The sequence below is a fragment of the Thermobia domestica genome, chromosome 10, assembly GCF_964235325.1.
Source record: "Thermobia domestica chromosome 10, izTheDome1.hap1.1, whole genome shotgun sequence".
In the NCBI taxonomy this organism is placed as follows: Eukaryota; Metazoa; Arthropoda; class Insecta; order Zygentoma; family Lepismatidae; genus Thermobia; species Thermobia domestica.
The window spans coordinates 108,641,115-108,654,227 of NC_137463.1; positions in this window are offsets into that span (position 1 = coordinate 108,641,115).

Below are 13,113 nucleotides of genomic sequence, written 5' to 3' on the forward strand. Positions count from 1 at the left end.
TACGATTGCTATCTAACTGAAACAGTTCAGGGCAAAGCTGTTGGGGCAACATGGTTGTGAGGGTTTGCGTCGAAGGGAGCAGATATGTCAGCGGCTGTGAGTACACACGATAGCGAGTGTATTGAAAACATATGGGTTCTCGCAATAATACGAGTAGCATTTGTAATGGTTTCACACTAGTAATGCAACACTTATAAACATAATTGTAGTTTTTCTGCACTGTGCAGAAATACTCTGCTGGTGGAAAATGGAATCTAATGCAGTCATCTTTTATATGCACTCATTTATTTTTACCGTCGTATAGCACAATTGTAATGATTTTACACTAGTAATAGTACATTTGTAAATCTAAAATACAGGTTTACTACTTAGTATTTAATTCTGCTGCCAGTACAAGTTTACTTCTTATAAACATATCTTTCCATGCGGCGTATTCAATTTTACCTGTAAATTTTGTAGAATTAATAAAAGAAAGCTTATGGGGCGTTTACACTTAGTCGATTTGCGTTCGATTCAGTTGAATTGACGTCACTTTCAACTTAATCGACCGTGTAAACGGGACTTCAACTTAATCGCTTGTTGATCGAAGGCGACTAATCGACTGGCAACTGAATTAAAAGACGTTCTATTTTCTGTGGTTGAAATAATTGAACACATCCATCAATCTGATTCGGCCTAGTCGCTTCGATTTAGTGGCAAATGCAGCGAGTCGATTTAGTCGTGCGACTAAATCGACCAAGTGTAAACGCCCCATTAACAAACTATTTCAAGCCTTAAACCTACTGTTATACACTAAAAGGTATTGTACTGTAGAGCAGTGTATGGCTAAAGCAAAACTATCAGAGATATACTGGGACAATTTCGATAATGAACAGCTTATCACGGAGTGGTGTAATGGGGATGAGAGGTCGTCGGGCATAAATTATCTCAACCTTGATCCTTCCAATATGTAAAGGAAACTTTATGATGTAATAGTAGAAAGATATGGTAAAACTCACATGCCTCCTATTATTGTAATATTAAAATAAAATTTTATAGACACTAAGGGCTGTCCGACAGAATAAGTTGGTAATAGTATTCCTACCCATAAGCCTACTTCTAACAAGTAAAGCTCCTATTTTCAAATATGCAGGTAGAAATTACAATTAACGGAGGGAAAATTAGACAGCTTAATCTTGCTCCCCCCCCAAAAAAAATTGCTATAATTACAATCCTAGCTTCCTTACAAATATTCCGTCCGTCTTTATCACTAATAGAATGGATAATAGATCCTCCAATGCCGCTACTGGTTAAATAAAATCTTAGACGGTCCGAGTAGCAAATAGTTAAACTAATAGGAAAAAATAAAAGGAAAGAAGTAACAACATTAATCAAAGCTAAAGAAATAAATCTAAAATTAAATCCTTTGAATAAAATCCTGCCAAAAATGGTATATGATATAATGCTAAATTACCTAAATTTGAAAAAAATATTCAAATTAATATGATAAAACGATGAAGATAATGCTCAGAACCCATATATTAATCACTGTAATAATTATTATACTACTATACTACTTACTATACTACTCTACTGTAATAGATGTATAACATAAATCTTATATATTCAAATGAGGCGTTGCATGGCAGAGTGGCATAACTCATCTTTTTTCAAAAATGAGATTAAGTCATTTCTGTGAACTTAAAATCATAACCTGTTGGATGGCAAAGTTGTCACAGAGTTAAAAATAGCCCAAAAATGGCAGCACAAAGAAGCGATTTTGTATGATTTTTCTATATCGATTCTAATAAAAGACTCAACATCTCAAAATGTCTCAAAACTGAGTTACGCCACTTTGGCATCCAACGCCTCATCTTCAATAAAAAAAGAGTTATTACAATTCTATTTCAATTGAATGAAATAATTAATTAAAAAATTAAAACCCATTACAAACAAAAATATATTTTTAAGACATTAAAAAGATACTTTTAAGATAACATTTAAAGACACAAATCTAATTACACAAATTGAAAAAGATCAAACCATGGCCTGAAGATATTATTAACCTTCTCTAGTTCCACACACTAATTTTTTTAAATAAACTACCAAGGCAACTACAATCATAAAAAAACATGGAGTAGCAAAAAAGAACAATAGATATAAAGTAGTCAATGCAATAGTAACAACAAATACTCCCGAACACTTTCTCCTCTACAAGAGTAAAAATTAGAATAAGGCCTGTCATGCTGGGTATATGAATATAAATATAATCTATAAGCAACACTAAAAAAAGATAAATAAAGCTAAACCCAATGCAATACTAAAAAAGATAAATAAAGCTAAACCCACTATACTTCTTCACTATCAACCAACAATTCTATTCAGTAAACTAATTTCTCGTAATAAATTCAACGTAGCAGATACAGCTATATTAGCAATTCTCAATAGAAATTATTAAAGGCTCATGCTTGGTATAAAAGATAGAATCCCTCGATTAATTAATAACCGTCGACTTCCTAAACTTAATTAATAACCATCGACTTATAAGAAATATTTTCAAGACAAGATAATCCAGAAGAGCATAACCCATGTTGAATTATAAACGTAAAAGCTCCTCTAAAGCCTCATAACCTCATAGTTATTAATTCCATTAATACTAAGCCCACATGTGCCACGGAAGAATAACCAATCAAAGAATTTACATCAACTTGGCGCAAATAAAGTAATCTCACTGACCAAATACTAACAACACTAATACCAAATCAGATCTAATTTATACTTACAGCTACGTACTTTATAAAATGTATAATACGTAATAAACCATACCCCCTAACTTTAGTAATACACCAGCTAAAATTATTGAGCTACTTACGGGTGATTCAACATGATCCCTTTGAACCGAAAATATAGGCACTTTATTTAAAAAAAAAAAAAAACTACCACTAAGGCAAAATACTATACATAAACGTAATTCCTTTATCTATAACACTTCCTAGTCGAACTATTAATAAGTCCCCCATTGATATACTCGAGATAAGAAAAAGTACCAATCAAAAGGGGTAAAGGAGGAAATAAGGTATAAAACAATAGGCATATACAAGCCTGCACGCGCTCAGGCTGATAATCTCATCAAAAAATTAAAAATAACTTGAGAAGAATTAAAGACCCTTCAATAAAATAAATGAAACAAATAATCTAGAAGAAGAAAATCTCAAGCAAACTAACTAAAGTAAAACCAGAACTAAACTAATAAAACTTGTTGTATAAAATGAACTATTTAGTACTTCTTTTCTAGACATAATTATAACCACTCAAATACTTAATAAGATTAATGAATATCTCAACCCATCTCTTCACAAATAGTAGCCCACTCTTGATCAAAACACACACACACACATATATTAATAGTTCGGAAAGGAAGTGATATATATATATATATATATATATATATTAAAATGCTAGGTTTGTATATTTGTCTCCAAAGAGAAGTTTATATGTTTGTCTTCAATCCTGTCGACAATGAGATCTCGAAAACCTCAAGTGCTAGAAACGTGCCATTTTCCCTGATCTATCCAAATTTTGATTTTGTGTAGACTATCCAGTTCTAAATGAATATTTAAAAATCGTCGCCATTATTTCTTTATTACATTTTTCAGGGGTACACTGGAAGTGTTGAAATTTTAGAAAAGTGAAGTATTATATCCTACGAGTTATACATCCCAACATAACATAGTTATATACAGGAGTTGTATATCTCTCAGGCCTTTGTTTCATGGAGAAATGATAATGAAAAATGAAGGATAAACATTTCTCCAGGCTAAGATGAATCTTTAACGTTTGGGGTGTTTTGCTCAATGAACATTGACATTATACTGAACCACTGACATTTTAATTAATTGCGGATGTAATGCATTTGCTTATTACATAGTGCATGAAGGAAGAGAGAAAATACTGATCATACCTGAATTAGAAACTTCAACCGGAAGTAAGCTCAATCTTGCAAACAGTGCGAGATATTGAAAAAAAATAGAAATCTCTCCTTTATGGTACCCGTTGCTAATTTTTATCAAAATCTTTTCCACGTGTATCTTTAAAGGGAAACATACAAATGTTATGAGGAATGACAAGGAAATTCATGCTCATATGTGAAGGATGAACTGTGTAGAGAACGCAGATTCAGCTAATACTAATTTAAAGTTAAAACCAAAAGGAATTTAAAACAACATAAATAACAAATACTTTAACATCGTAGAATAACTAATGAATTTAGGTAAATTCCTGCATGAGTTCGAACGATAGAGACTAAAATTGACAACCCTAATTTACATTCATAAACTCTAAAAGTTAAAAATAATAAACAAAAATAACTCTCGATATAGAAACTGCCCAAAGAACAGGAAAATAATAAAAAATATTAATATTATATACTAACATGTGAAAGAAATATAAATATTAACTGTGTATATTGCAAAGGGTCCTTTACATGTATTGTAGAATCTAAAAGGGGGCCGCGTTGTGGAAAAGGTTGGGAAAGGCTGTACTATTGTATTAGCCACATACTTATTATTATCACATTAACCGCAGCAGTAAAATTTACCTCCTTATACCAAGGCCCTCTTCGACCTTCCAAAACATATGTCAACACCTATACGGTTACATCATCCGTTATTCAATATTGCTAATAACGCATTAGTAGATTTACTAGCACCTAAATAGATGATAATATTAAATAATAAATATTAATATTAATATTTCATACTGATAAAATTTTGGCTACCTTCCCGGCCTATGTTTAATTATTCAGATTGCCACAGGCTTTTTCCTAGCAATACATTACGTCTGAAGTATAATTAGCCTTTGATAGAGTAATTCACATTTGTCGATATGTTAACTTTGGATGATTGCTTCGAAAAACTACCGTCACGCCAGTGGACTATTTGTTTATTTGTCATTATCTGCATGCATGCCGAGAAGTATATTATGGCTCTTACCTTTATCTTCATGCTTGAACAGTTGGAGTTGCCATGCTACTCTTAGTCATAGCAACAGCCTTTGTAGGATATGAATTTGATTGAAGACAAATATCATTTTGATGGGGAAGAGTTATTACAGACCTCTTATCAGCCATTCCCTATTTAGGAAGAATATTAGCAGAATGAATTTGAGAAGGATTCGCTGTACCTTAAATCGGCTCTTACTTTAATTAAGATCTTTGCCTTCCATTTCCTTCTTCCTTTTATTATAGCAGCTATATCTATAGTGCACATTTTATTTCTTCACCAAACAGATCCTAACAATCGCTTAGGCCTTAATAGAAATCCAGATAAAATCCATTTCCACCCCTATTTCTCAACAAATTATACTATTGGCTTTATAGTAATAATAATAATAATAAAAGCATTAATACTTCTTTCCCTTTGAAACCGCTTACATACTAGGAGATCCAGAAAATTTCACGCCAACTAATCCCTTATGGGGCGTTTACACTTAGCCGATTTGCGTTCGATTCAGTTGAATTGACGTCACTTTCAACTTAATCGACCGTGTAAACGGGACTTCAACTTAATCGCTTGTTGATCGAAGGCGACTAATCGACTGGCAACTGAATTAAAAGACGTTCTATTTTCTGCGGTTGAAATAATTGAACACATCCATCAATCTGATTCGGCCTAGTCGCTTCGATTTAGTGGCAAATGGAGCGAGTCGATTTAGTCGTGCGACTAAATCGACTAAGTATAACCCGTTCAACCAGACTATATCCATTAGTAACACCCGTTCATATTCAATCAGAATGATACTTCCTCTTTGCATGATAATGATACTAGTTATATCTATCCTTATTTCAATAATTATATCATTCTTCCACATTAGAAAAATACGAGGCCTACAACTTTACCCTATTAACAAAATTATATTCTGAATCGTAGTATATACAGTTGTATTCTTAACATGAAGTGGCGCTCGACCTGTAGAAGCCCCTTAGATCTTAGCAGGACAAATTCTAATAGTTATTTATTTTGCTTTTTTTTTTTTTTGGCTGAAAAATAATTATATGCTTTGAAAAAATACAACAGAGCAAAGCTCTGAAAACTCAATTCTTAATTTAATACATTTAAATTGAAAAACAAATAAAAAGAACCTTCATGCCCCCTAAAAAATATAACTAAGATAAAGAGGTAAAAAGCACTTTCAAGCGAGGTGTATCAACTTATCATATCGAAATCAAGGTCAAGTTCCTCGTACTCAAATAAATCCAAAAGAAATAAATACTATCTTACAAAGAAACAAAATAGAAAACATATCATGACCTGAAAACAGAATACTAAATAATATTCTCATAAATAAATATTCAGCCATAAAAATAAGAGCAAACCTTCCAACTCCATACTCAATATTAAATCCCGAAAAAAGTTCAGAGCCGCTCCCTAAAATTTGGCAGGGATACGTAGGACCACCCCCCTTAAATTTTGGAAATTGGCAAATCTAAAAATTTGATATGGTTGTTTTGGACCAGGGTATATACTTCTATTGGGGGTCCATCTCGTTCGATTTCATGGGTAAAAAATTACCAAAAAGTCAAATTTCGGAAGTTTTGACCTAATTTATCCCCTTTAATGAGGTGTTATTACCCTATATGGTTATATAGGCGTATATAAGGGTCCATTCCCTTTCATAAGACATGAGTACATTGATGCACCCCTTTAAAATTTTGGGAGGGGTACCTTGGCCCACCCCTTAAATTTTCGAAATTGCCAAATCTAAAAATTTGGTATGCTAGCATAGAACCATAGTATGTACATCTATTAGGAGTCTACAACATTCCCTTTTAGGGGTAAAAACTTGCCAAAAAAATAAATTTCGGATGGTTTTGACCTAATTTATCCCCTTACATGAGGTGTTATCACCCTATATGGTTATATGGGAGTGTACAGGGGGTCCATTCCCTTTCATAAGACATGAGTCTATTGGTCCACCCGTTGAAAAATTTGGGAGGAATACTTTGACCCACCCATTAAGTTTTGGAAAATGTCCAATTTAAGCATTCGGTATAATAGTACAGGACCTTAATATATATCACCATAAATTTGGATGGTCCATCTCGTTCCCTTTCATGGATACAAAATTGTTGAAAATTAGTATGACAACGTGTTTGGTTTTTGGCCCAATTTACCCCCTTGGATGCGTTCCTATTACCTTATATGATTATATGAATATGTATAGGGGTCCATTCTCTTATATAAGATATGGGTTATATTGGTGCACCCCCTTTAAAAATTTGGAAGGGGTACCATGGCCCACCCCTTCAATTTTGGAAATTGTCCAATTTAAGCATTTGGTATAATAGTACTGGACCCTAATATGTATCACTATTAATTTAGGTGGTCCACCTCGTTCCCTTCCATGGGTAAAAAATTGCCAAAATATAAACGTAAGCAATACGTTGTACCACGTGTTTGGTTTTGACCTAAGTTATCCTCTTTTATGTGGTCCTATTATCTTATATGATTATATGGGTATGTATAGGGGTCAATTATCTTACATAAGACATCGGTATATTAGTGCACCCTTAAAATTTGGGAGGGTATCTTGGCCCACTTCTTAAATTTTGGAATTTGTTTAATTTAAAAATTTGGTATCATAGTATAGGACCCCAATATGTATTACTATAAATTTGGGTGATCCATCACGTTCTTTTTCATGGGTAAAAAAATTGCTAAAAAATCAAAATTCGGAGGTTATTGACCCCCTTTGATGAGGTCTTATTACCCTATATGATTATATGGGCATGTATAAGTGTCTGTTTTATTTCTTAAGATATAGATACATTGGTGCATCCGTTGAAAAATTTGAAGGAGTACATTGGCCCCCACCTTAAATTTTGGACCCTAATATGTATTAGTATAAATTTGGCTGGTCCAGTTTGTTCCCTTTTATGGATAAAAAATGTTAAAAATTCAAATTTTGGAGGTTATTGACCTCTTTGAAGCGGTTTTGTTACGTTATATGAATATATGAATGTGTTCAGGGGTTTATTTTCTTTTATAAGACATGAATACATCGATGCTTTCATCTTAAAATTTGGTAGAGGTACATTAGCTCACCCTTAAAGTTAGGAAATGGCCCAATTTGGTATAATAATATTGGTTGTTAATATATACCATTAAAAATCTCGTTCCCTTTCATAGGTGAAAATTACCAGAAATTAGTATGACCACGTGTTCGATTATTGACTCAATTTATTCCCTTTGATAAGAATTTAGCACGTTATATGGGTATGTACAAAGGTTTATTACCTTTATATTTTTATATTCCCTTTTACATAGAACCATTCCTTAAATTTGGGAATTATCAAATAACAAAATTCCGTAAACGTTTTGTAGGACCCATTGTAAGTGTTGGTGTCCCTCTTATGGCCTAATATTCAAATTTTAAAGGTTATTGACCTATTTATCTTTGTGGTACGGCTTTATTATTGAATGAGTACAGGATTTATTACTTTTTCATAAGACACAGGTGTATTTGTGTACCAATCTTAAATTTTGGGAGGGGTACATTTCTTATTGTTAAATCAATAATTGGTAATTGTTCTTAGAATATGGTGGTATTTCATTCTTTGGGTAAATCATTGTCAAATATTAGTATGGTCACGTGATCAGTTATTGACCTATGATGTGATTATGGGTCCGGGACATTGATACATTTAAACTTTGTAGGATAATTTGAGAATTGTCAAAATTAGACTACGTCATTGGTCTTGAATATTCCCGCCTATGCGCCAAATTACAAACCTAAGCAATACGTTGTACCACGTGATTGTCCTTGATGAAGTAGTGTAAGGCAAAACCGTTTATTTGTTACTCGAATATTTAAAAACTGGATAAAGTTTAATGGTTAACCGGGATATTTTTAAGTATGAAAATTTTGTTTTCAAAAATTTGAATTTTTTTTGAAATTTTCGTTTCAAAATTTTGTTTGAAAATTTTTCGTTTGAAATTTTTTGGTAATATTTTTAAAATTGAAAATTTTTTCGTTGTAAATTTTTTGTTTCGAAATTTTTGTTTGAAATTTGGTTTGAAATCTTTTGTTCGAATTTTTTGTTTGAATTTTTGTGGAAAATTTTTTGTTTCAAATTTTTGTTTGAAAAGTCTTTTGGTTGAAACTTTTTTGCTTGAAACTTTTTGTTTGAAATTTTGGTTTGAATTTTTTGTTTGTGCATTCGTTGGTAAACAACCGGAACTGTATAGAACAAAAACATCTGGCAACGCTGTCTATCATGATGCAATAGTACGCGTCAGAACATGGGGTTATACTTGAAATGAAAAACACAGATGATTCAAATAGATTATTTTGTTACACTGCACCGGTTAATCACATCATGCATAGCAGATAAAAGATCTGGATATTGTCGATATAATGTATTTTGAACTTCTTGCAGTAGTTTGTCTTTAGCGTATAATTTTAATTCCAATTGAAGTCTTCTAAAGTCTATTGCAATATCGATATAATGATATGGTTAATTTTAAGATTTAGGTATACTGAGAGACGTACGTAGGACTATTCTTTTAAATTTGGGAGTTGTGATAAACAGAATTTTAGTATGAGGCGCGAAATTTCAAACTCTTATGGCCCACTTCTAACAAAAAGCAATGCCATCCTGATCCAAAAGGTACAAAATTCATGTATCCGCTTCTGTTACAGCATACGAAAATTCGATCATATTTTGGCTATTCTTAACAGCAATAGCATGCTGACAATGTCCAGAAGACGACATTCGCATTATTGCTCTCTCATTTATAAAATTCTTAAAACAACACGTCCTGGGTATTTATACAAGAAACTCACTGCTAGGTCAACTATTCATACTCACTTAACAAGCAAAAGAAATACGTTTTATATCCCAGACCATAGACTCAAGCAAACCACTGCGGCATTTTCAGTATTAGCACCAAGGTCATGGAATACTCTACCAAATGTAGTAAAAGAAGCTAAAACATTTAATTCCTTCAAGAAAATGTTAAAATTTATTTATTTAGCAAACAAAATTTAAGTTCAGGTTCCCATGATTCGTATTCTATCACTTGAACCACCTAAATGAAATCAGACTTGACTTGGTACATATCCTTTATTAAATAATCATGCATTGTAAAAATACTTCATCACCCTCCTCCCTGCATTGGGAATCAGAAGCATAGCTTATTTTGTCTCTTTGTTATTGTTCGGTATGTGTTTGTTTTCATGTTTGTATTTGTATACTTTTTTCTTTCATCACTTGTAGTACTTGTGCGTGTATGTGTTTTGTTAAAAGTACCACTTTTATCTTTTCTTTTTTTTATCATGTTAATGTATACCTGTATTTTTGTTGTATATAACCGTATCTTTTGACTCAATTGATTGTATGTTTTTGTATAACTCAATGTACTTTTTTGACAAGGGTTAGGTGCTAGAGCAGCAACATGCTGAACCTCGCCCGCTTGAATAAGGCCTTTTTCAATTCATTTTTTTTCAATACTTTGAACATTAGTCACAAGTCACAGTCTAAGATCATTGGTGGTGGTTGATTTTTACTTTGATCTTTCAGAAATCTGATAGGTAACATTATTGAATCTTATGACTCATAGACTAAAGGCAATACATGCTACAACACTTTGAAATTTATTCACAAGATTACGTAATTTGATTGGTTAATCACTAGCAAAGTTATTGTTCATGCAATTTGATTGGCTGATCATTATCTGTCATGCAATCTGATTGGTTGATCGCTATCTTTCGTGCAATCTGATTCGCTGATGATTTTCAAATCTGTGCTGTATTCAGTTTTAAGTTTTGTTTAACATTTATCGATTACTGTTTAAAATTTAGTTCAACATTTTGCACTCACTGATAAATACGATCAAAACTGTTTATTTGTTAATCGAATAGTTAAAAACCGAATTAAGTTTGACTGTTAAACCAATCAAATTACGTCACCTTAGACAGTGAGTTGTGATTAAATTTCAAACTGTTGTAGCATGTATTGCCTTTAGTCTACGAGTAATAAGATTCAATAAGGTTACCTATCAGATTTCCGAAAGCTCAAGGTAAAAACCAACCACCACCAATGATCTTAGACTGAGTGTTGTGACTAATGTTCAAAGTATTGTTTCAAACTTCGAGCCTCATACTAAAATTCTGTTTATCACAACTCCCAAATTTAAAAGAATGGTCCTACGTACGTCTCTCGATATACCTAAATTTTAGAATTAACCATATCATTATATTGATATTGCAATAAACCTTAGAAGACTTCAATTGGAACTAAAATTATATTCTAAAGACAAACTAGTGCAAGAAGTTCAAAATACATTATATCGACAATATAGAGATCTTTTATCTGTTATGGATATATGTGGTTAACCAGTGCAGTGTAATAAAATGATCCATTTCAATGATTTGTGTTTTTCATTTCAAGTACAGCTCCATGTTCTGAAGTGTACTGTTGCATCATGATAGAGTGTTTTTGTTCTAAACAGTTCCGGTTGTTTATCAACGAATGCACAAACAAAAAATTCAAACCAAAATTTTAAACAAAAATTTCAAACAAAAAATTTTCAACGAAAAGACTTTTCAAACAAAAATTTGAAACAAAAAATTTTCCACAAAAATTCAAACAAAAAATTCGAACAAAAGATTTCAAACTAAATTTTGAAAGAAAAGTTTGAAACGAAAAACTTTCAATTTTTAAAAAATTATAAAAAAATCAAACGAAAAATTTCAAACAAAATTTTGAAACGAAAAAATTTTCAAACAAGTCTTCAAAAAAATTTTAAAAAATTGAAAAAAAATTCAAGCAAAAAATTTTCAAACAAATTTTGAAACAAAAATTTCAAACTAAATTTTTCAAACAAATTTTTGAAAACAAATTTCGCGATTAACTATCAAACTTTATCCAGTTTTAAATATTCGAGTAACAAATAAACGGTTTTGCCTTACACTACTTCATCAAGGACAATCACGTGGTACAACGTATTGCTTAGGTTTGTAATTTGGCCCATAGGTGGGAATATTCAAGACCAATGACGTAATTTAATTTCGACAATTCTCAAATTATCCTACAAAGTTTAAATGTATCAATGTCCCGGACCCATAATCACATCATAGGTCAATAACTGATCACGTGACCATACTAATATTTGACAATGATTTACCCAAAGAATGAAATACCACCAAATTCTAAGAACAATTACCAATTATTGATTTAACAATAAGAAATGTACCCCTCCCAAAATTTAAGATTGGTACACAAATACACCTGTGTCTTATGAAAAAGTAATAAATCCTGTACTCATTCAATAATAAAGCCGTACCACAAAGATAAATAGGTCAATAACCTTTAAAATTTGAATATTAGGCCATAAGAGGGACACCAACACTTACAATGGGTCCTACAAAACGTTTACGGAATTTTGTTATTTGATAATTCCCAAATTTAAGGAATGGTTCTATGTAAAAGGGAATATAAAAATATAAAGGTAATAAACCTCTGTACATACCCATATAACGTGCTAAATTCTTATCAAAGGGAATAAATTGAGTCAATAATCGAACACGTGGTCATACTAATTTCTGGTAATTTTCACCTATGAAAGGGAACAAGATTTTTAATGGTATATATTAAGAACCTATATTATTATACCAAATTGGGCCATTTCCTAACTTTAAGGGTGAGCTAATGTACCTCTACCAAATTTTAAGGTGAAAACATCGATGTATTCATGCCTTATAAAAGAAAATAAACCCCTGAACACATTCATATATTCATATAAGGTAATAAAACCGCTTCAAAGAGGTCAATAACCTCCAAAATTTGAATTTTTAACATTTTTTATCCATAAAAGGGAACAAACTGGACCAGCCAAATTTATACTAATACATATTAGGGTCCAAAATTTAAGGTGGGGGCCAATGTACTCCTTCAAATTTTTCAACGGATGCACCAATGTATCTATATCTTAAGAAATAAAACAGACACTTATACATGCCCATATAATCATATAGGGTAATAAGACCTCATCAAAGGGGGTCAATAGCCTCCGAATTTTGATTTTTTAGCAATTTTTTTACCCATGAAAAAGAACGTGATGGATCACCCAAATT